Here is an 8,496-nt window from a genome sequence, read left to right as displayed (position 1 = left end):
AAAAGGGACTTAAAACAAGCAGCTAGAAGAAAAGAATGGTAGAAAACTGCTCCTTGGCTCTTAGGAATCAAGAACAGTACCAGGGGCTAGGTGGACACATGCACAAGAAATAGCACCAAAGAGGTTTCCTGTTTAGCAGTCAGTTGGTGAGGGAGAAGAAGATCCAGGAGGCAGGTGATAGGAAAAAAGTTGGGGTTCTGTAGGCAAGTCTCTGGAGGCTAGATCAAAAAAAGGAGTGCACGCTGCAGACCAGTAATGAAACACAGCTCTGAGCCCCAAATGGGGGAGGTGATCGATGGGGGTGGGTGTCATTGACAGAGCTATCACAGGGCCACGGGGAAATATATGCCCATTAGGGTCACAGAGGGCTCCTTCCAGCCTGGATGGGAAGGCACAGTCTCATACAGGAGGTCTGCTGACACCTGGATGGTAGAAGGCTCAGAGGTCCTCCTATTGACAGTGGCCCTTTTTGGCCAAGTGTCAGCAGAGAGGGTGGTCAGATTTGTCTTCCATAACTTGGGGTCCATCCTTGGGTGGGCAGATATTGATAAAAAACAACTTTTGAGCTTTTGAGGATTTTCTTTGCACTTTGGGAAAGCCTACTCTGGAAGGACCTTTATGGACTGGTCTGGGAAAAGGAGATTCTGCATTGGCCCCCCATCAACCATGACCAATGGGCCATACCTGATGCTTAGGCCTCCCCAGAGTGAGCTTCTGCCCTAGAGAGGAGGTAGGAGACTCAGTTGGGGTGTAATCATTGGTCCCCTTGATACTGGAGGACCTTTGTGAAGAGAGGTCAACATCGTGTTTATGAGATTCATCTAGGTTGCCTGTAGCAGGAGTTTTGTTCATTGTATGTAGTATCCCATTGCATGCACACACAATGACTTATTTATCTATTCTACTGATGGTGGATATGCAGGTAAATTCCAGTTTGGGGCTGACTTGGCATCACCAGGCTTTCCACTGGCCATGGGGGGAGGGCCCAGAAGGCTGGGTGGTCTGATGGGACTCCCATCTTCCTCATCTCCAGTCTCTTCCTGCTCTCACAGTCGTGGCTGCTGCTTCTGATTCTGCTTCTTTCATTGTGGCAATGGTTGTGGGCGGGTTATGGAGGGCAATGAGTCCTCAACCTACTTGTCACTCAACCCCTTCCTCCAACAATGAACCTTCAGTATTTCTAAAATACATCATGCCGGGCGCCTGGGTGGCTCAGTTGGTTAAGCGACTGCCTTCAGCTCAGGTCATGATCCTGGAGTCCCGGGATCGAGTCCCGCATCGGGCTCCCTGCTCAGCAGGGAGTCTGCTTCTCCCTCTGATCCTCCCCCATCTCATGCTCTCTCTCTCTGTCTCATTCTCTCTCTCAAATAAATAAATAAAATCTTTAAAAAAAAAAAAAAACATTATGCCTTTGACATTCTGTTCTACTGGCCTGAGCAGTCCTCCCAGTTCTGTTTGATAAATCCTTTAAAGGCACCCAAACGTCATCTCTTCTTTGATATTTTCTTCATTTCTCTGGACAGAATTGCTACAATCTCTGTACTTTTACAGTACTTTGTTCCTACTTCTAGTGAACGTGTACACATTTACATGTCTTTCACCTCTAGATTGGGGTTGCTTTGAGATTGGGGACTGCCTTTATTATTCTTCCTAGCACAGTTCACAGTACTTCCTAGGTGAATAAATGAAAATAATGAAATCAGGAATTAGGAATAGCTTTTACTCTAATAATTATGAGTTTTGTTTTGGACATACTGATTTTGGACATACTGAGTTGACATATTGAGGTTGGGTGGAGAGCAGCAACTCAGAAAAGATTTTAAGGCCAATGATGTAGATGTAGGAGTTACCGACAAAGACAGTAATAAACATTGATTGTGTCCCACATTTTTCAACTATGGGCTAAAGAAAAGTAGAACATTTAAAGGAGGTAGAAAAAGGGTTGGGAGTTGGAATTTGGGGTATGAAGGAGAAAATCCATAGACATGGATGGGGGAAAAAAAAAACATAGTTGACACTTTTGCTATGGTCCTCTCCCCTCTACCAGAATTATGCAGCCCTTCCACTAATTTAAAGTCCAGAATCAAGAAATAGATGGATCAAAAGATGTTCATTTGGTTTCCTTTAGGATTAGAAGCTACTTATTCAAAAATTTCATCCCAGGCTCCTGTTGGCTACTTCAAACCCTTGTCCATTCTTCATCTCCACCTTCCTGTTTTTTGTGGTATGTGTGTGTGTTTCTGCCTGTTTTGCAAAAGCAAGAGAGAGTGGGTAAGGTGGAAATATCTATTTTTCCCTTAAAAAAAATTATACAATAAAAAACGCTGAAAAACTCCTTTTTAAAATATAAAAATAATATCTTTGGGGTTCTAATTATTTAGATAGATTCTTTTCTTTAACTTACTCTCCTTTGCTCTTCTTAGTGCCTCTAGGAAATAAACACTGGCTTATATAGATTATTTAATTAAACAGATAAAGTGAGTTTTGTGTTTCCATGTGACTCCTTAACATTTTAAAAATTGATAAATTTAGTTGTATAAAAATTAAAACTGCATGGAAAAAGAACAGCAAACACCAAAAAGCAAAGGCAAAATGGCAAACTGGGGGAAAATGTTGTGCCCCATATCATACACAAAGGATAAAATTCTTTCATATATAAAAAGCTCCTACAAATCAAGAATAAAACCAACAGCCAAATTAAAAATAGATGAAGACTGGAGATTTCAGAGAAGAAACTTCAAGGGCTTTTGAACATTTGAAAAGATACTCAATTTCATCCATAATAAGAGAAATGCAGACGAAAACTACATTGAGATACCATTTTTCATCTGTCAAATTGACTAAGATCCAAAAGTAGATAATATTCTATATTGTTGAAGGTATGGAGATCCATAAATTGCTAATGGGAGTGTAAATTGGTTCAACCATTAGTTCATTCCTCACTTGTTGCCTCATTATCATGGATTTTTTTCCAGCCCAGCTTTTCTCTGCTTTTGGCAGTTTCCTACTTGATGTGGACCTTAGAAAAACTGAACCACAACTGAATGTTTCTAATGTGTGGAAGAAATGAAGACTGCCTTGTGTATGCTAAAACAAAACAAAACCAGAGCAGTTTGGCAATATTTAACAAAATTAAAACTGTATATATCCTTTGACCCAGCAATTTTACTTCTAGGAATTTATCCAAGTACTAAATTATGTATTAATTAGTCCAGGGTTGATTATTATAATAACTTTAGTAATAACAAAGATTGTGAATTAAGTATCCATCATTAAGGGACTAGTTTAAAATAATCATGGTATAGGGGCACCTGGATGGCTCAGTCAGTTAAGCGTCTGACTCTTGATTTTGGCTCAGGTCATGATCTAAAGGTCATAAGATCAAGCCCCACATCACATCAGACTCTGAGCTCAGCAAGGAGTCTCCTTGAGATTCTCTCTCCCCCCCTCTCTTTCTGCCCTTCTCCCCTCTGTGTACTCTCTCTCTCAAATAAATAAATAAATCCTTAAAAAATTAATAATCATGGTATATACATGCCAGGGAATTCTCTGAGGCCACAAAAAAGAATGAGGAAGATCTTTATGTGTTTATGTAGAAAGAGCTCCAAAATACTTTTTTATTATTTTATTTTTTTCCATCATGATAAGTGTACTTTTTAATAACCATCACCTATTTCCCCCATTCTTCCACCCACCTCCCTTCTAATAAGCATCAGTTTGTTCTCTATAGTTAAGAGTCTGTTTCTTGGCTTGTTTCTCTCTCTCTTTTTTTATTCCCTTTGCTGATTTGTTTCTTAAATTCCACATATGAGTGTGATCATATGGTATTTGTCTTTTTCTGACTTATTTTGCTTAGCATACTCCATAGATCCATCCATGTCATTCCAAATGGCAAGATTTCATTCTTTTTATGACTGAATAATATTCCATTATATATATATATATACACTACATCTTCTTTATCCATTCATCTATCACTGGACCTTGGGCTGCTTCCATAGTTTGGCTGTTGTAGATAATTCTGCAATAAACATGTAACGGTGCATAGATCCCTTTGAATTAATGTTTTTGTATTTTGGGGGTAGTTACCCACTAGTGCAATTCCTGGATCATGGAACAGTTCTATTTTTAACTTTTTGAGGAACCTCCAAACTGTCTTCCACAGTGGCTGCACCCAGTTTGCATTCCCACCAACTGTGTATGAGGGTTCCTTTTACTCCAGATCCTCGTTAATACTTGTTGCTTCTTGAGTTTTTGATTTTAGCCTTTCTGCCAGGTGTGAGGTGAAATCTCATTGTGGTTTTGATTTGCATTTTCCTAATAGTGATGTTGAGCATCTTTTCATGTGTCTGTTGGCCATCTGTACATCTTCTTTGGAGAAATGTCTGTTCATGTCTTCTGCCCATTTTTAAATTGGATTATTTGTTTTTTGGGTGTTGAGTTGTATAAGTTCTTTATATATTTTGTATACTAACCCTTTATCATATATGTCATTTGCAAATATCGTTTCCTATTCAGTAGGTTGCATTTTAGTTTTGTTGATTGTTTCCTTCACTGTGCAGAAGCTTTTTATTTTGATGTAGTCTCAATCGTTTATTTTTGTTTTTGTTTCCCTTGCCTCAGGGGAGATATCTAGAGTGATGTTGTTACAGCCGATGTCAGAGAAATTACTGCGTAGGTTCTCTTCAAGGATTTTTATGGTTTCAGGTCTCACTTTTAGGTCCTTAACACATTTTGAGTTTATTTTTGTGTATGGTGAAAGAAAGTGGTCCAGGTTCATTCTTTTATATGTAACTGACCAGTTTTCCCAATACCATTTATTGGAGACTGTCTTTTTCCCACTGTATATTCATTCTTCCTTTATCAAAGATTAATTGACCATATAACTGTGGGTTTATTTCTGGGCTTTCTATTCTATTCTGTTGATCTATGTGACTATTTTTATGCCAGTAATATATCATACCATACAGTTTTAATTACTCTCACCTTGTAATATAACTTGAAATCTGGAATTCAGTTTTGTTCTTCTTTTTCAAGATTACTTTTGCTATTTGGGGTCTTTTGTGGCTCCATACAAATTTTAGGATTGTTTGTTCTACTGTGAAAAACACTGTTGGTATTTTGATAGAGACTCCATTAAATCTGTAGATTACTTTGGTATAGACACTTTATAGTATAGACATTTTAACAATATTTGTTCTTCTAACCCATGAGCATGGAATGTCCTTCTATTTGATTATATCATCTTCAGTTTCTTTCATCAGTGTTTTATAGTACAGGTCTTTCAGGTCTTTCACTTCTTTGATTAAGTTTCGTCCTTGGCATTTTATTATTTTTAGTGCAGTTGTAAATGGGGTTGTTTTCTTAATTTCTCTGCTGCTTCATTAATAGTGTATAGAACAGATTTCTGTACATTGATTTTGTATCCTGTGACCTTACTGAATTCATTTATCAGGTCTAGTAGTTTTTAGGTGGAGTCTTTAGGGTTTTCTATATATATCATATCATCTGCAAATAGTGAGAGTTTTACTTCTTCCTCAACAATTTGGATACCTTTTATTTCTTTTTGTTGTCTGATTGCTATGGCTAGGACTTCCAGTACTATGTTGAATAAAAATGGTGAAAGTGGACATCCTTGTCTTGTTCCTGACCTTAGGGGGAAAGCTCTGTTTTTCCCCACTGTGTATGATGTTAGCTGTGGGTGTCATGTAATAATTCTTATAGATAATAAAGTTCATTTGGATTGTCTCCAGTGAGCTTCTCATTCTCATGCTAACCCTACATTTTAAATTATTAAATTATTCAAACAGTATTTGAGTACCTGCTATGTAGGAGGACACCACAAAGGTGCTGTAATATCAGTAATTGGCAAACACAGAAAAACATAGTCCCTACCTTCATGTAGTTTAGAATTTAAGAGGGAAGACAAACATTAATCACACAAATTATATAGCTCATCAGTGAGTAAAATGCTAGGAAGGATATGAATAAGGTCCTATGAGAGCTTTTAGCAAGGACGAAGGGGATCAGAGAAGCAAGGCTTGAGATCTAAAAGGATAAGGAGATTTTAATTGGCAAAAGTAAAAGATAAGATGGGTGAAATTACAGGCAGAAGGAGCATAACTGTTTAAAGGTTGGTCATTGTTGCTGGAGCACAGCATTTAGGAAGAGAACAGTGCAGGATAAGATTAGAGAGATGGGCAGAGGTATTTACAATATTGATTTTTATCCTCAGAGTAATATAAAACCATGAAGGGCTCTAGCAAAGGACTGACAGATTATATTTGTGCTGTAATGCAGAGAAATGATCGGAAGGTGCCAGAGAGGAGGCAAGGAGGGCCAGGTTTCCTGGCTCTTGGCAGGAAACCTCAGGTCCCATCCACAGAGCTATTCGAGTGTCCTTACAGCATGGTGACTTCCTTCTCTTAGAGCAAGTGATTCAAGAGGTCAAGGCAGAAACTGCAATATCTTTTATGACCTTGGAAATTACACGCTGTCATTTGTTTGGTATTTTAGTGATCACACAAGTCAACCTTGATTCAGTGTGGGGAAGGGGATCACACAGGTGGCAAGAATCATTGAAGCCATCTTGGAAGATGGCTACCACAGACCAAACTCTGTAGAACTCCATTTCATTTCTGGGTGGTGTACTGTGGGAGTGCAAAGGAAATTGAGAAGCAGCACAGGGAAAGGAGGAATACTAGAAAGGTTGTGAGATGAAATCCAGCCAAAGAAAAGGAAATATCAAGAAATCTACCAAGAGGACATGTTAGAGGAAAACCAAAAAAAGTTCGTTGGATTTAATGACATAGATTTAATGGCCAAAAGCTCTTTCCTCATAATATGATTTAACATTTATTTTGACTCACCTCCCCATATAAACTTTATTGAAGAGACTTTTTTCCCATCTTTTCTTTGATAATCTTCCTTTAACACCCCTTATGGATGTTTTCATAATGTTCCTCACAAAATTCTACTGATACTTTGAGTGGAATTGTGTTATTATTTTGTTTGAGAAACATATTTTTACAATGATTAGACTTCTCTTTAAAACACCTAGCACATTTCTCTCTGTGTGTAAATTTTCATTTAAATCACCTAAAGTTTGGCAACTTAAAAAATGTTGTCACTTATCTCTCATTAGGTTGATTCCTGCGTATTGTTTTTGTTGTTGCTACGGTGAATGGGATCTCTTCCCTGCCCCCATTATCACCATACTGTTTTCAGTCTAGAAATGTATTTACTTTATGCCCCATTTTATGGATAAGGAAAGAGGCCCAGAGAAAATAGGTAAGGGGGTTACAGTTATAGAGTGGGAGAGTTGGGGCCAGCAGATTTTGAATATCCAAATTTTATTGTGCTACATTAATAGGAAATGAAGTTGCTTAGCCCAGTCAAACCTTATTAAAATTAATAGTCCCTTTATTAAAATTAATAGTCCCTTAAGTATCACTCTCTTTGTCTTTTTTGTTTGTTTTTTTCCTATTGTTTCATTAAGTTTTTAATTTTAATTCCAGTATGGTTAACATACAGTGTTATATTAGTTTCAGGTGTATAATATAGTGATTCACAATTCTATACATTACTCAGTGCTCTAATAAGAAGTATCATTTTCTTTGTATCAGATTTCAAAGTAGTACTATACATTTTATAGCATATTTCCACTTTTTAGCATTGTCAATTTGAAATATAGTGTCATGACTTCAGGAACTGCCTCTTATCTCCATTCAATTCTCCCAAGAGCTGATTCCTACCAGACAGGAACTATTTTTTCTTTGAGGTCTAAATAGACCTAACAACCTATTGCACTGAGTAAATATTTAATGAAGATTGAATATTTCCTCTGTGGTGGATCAATTTACTCTTGTTGATTATCTGAGGAAAGCTTTTTTCTTTTTTAAATGTCATGTAGTAGTTTAAGATACTTGTTTTCCTGAATATTGTTATTAGTGCCAAAGTGTGTTTCAGTGATTTAAAAATGCATGTCTCTTAGTTTTTTTTCAGTCACCTGTTTTTCCTGGTTTATATATGCAGTTTGAATTATTATGTTATTTCAAATACAAATCCAAGATTCATTGACCTGGTAACGTAATAAAGTCATTTGCTGTGAGAGTTGTTTTTTCTTGAATTTGTGGTACTTGGAGCTCTGAAAATGAAAACTGTTTGCTAATGAGGTATAAGGATCTTGATGGTGCATCTTTTAATGGCAGAAATATAATTTTTATTGATAAGTACCTCCAAAAACAGAAATAATTTTTAATTGACAAAAATGTGCTTTTCTTGTTTTTTAAGTATCAGTATATATTTAATTTTATTATTTTAAATTTTTCTTAACTGATTTTAGGTTTAAGTGAAATATATTTATATTTGCCTGTGAGTCTCTACATGAAGTTAGTGACTTGAAAGTTTTCAACTTGTAAAACTGGAATGACTACAGTGGAATCATTTAGTGCAAGTTGTTATTGTGGCATTCAGATGTAATTTATCAGAATCAAT

At 36.8% G+C, this 8,496-nt stretch overlaps 1 pseudogene; it reads right to left on the bottom strand.

Annotated features, from left to right (window-relative positions):
* Nucleotides 1-399: 399 nt before the first annotated feature.
* On the bottom strand, nt 400-8,197 carry LOC110576935 (annotated as a pseudogene).
* Between the last annotated feature and the right edge of the window lie 299 nt (nt 8,198-8,496).

This window comes from Neomonachus schauinslandi, chromosome 14 (genome assembly GCF_002201575.2).
Source record: "Neomonachus schauinslandi chromosome 14, ASM220157v2, whole genome shotgun sequence".
In the NCBI taxonomy this organism is placed as follows: Eukaryota; Metazoa; Chordata; class Mammalia; order Carnivora; family Phocidae; genus Neomonachus; species Neomonachus schauinslandi.
Note: the sequence above shows the minus strand (reverse complement) of the source record. Positions and strands in the feature narration are given on the sequence as shown.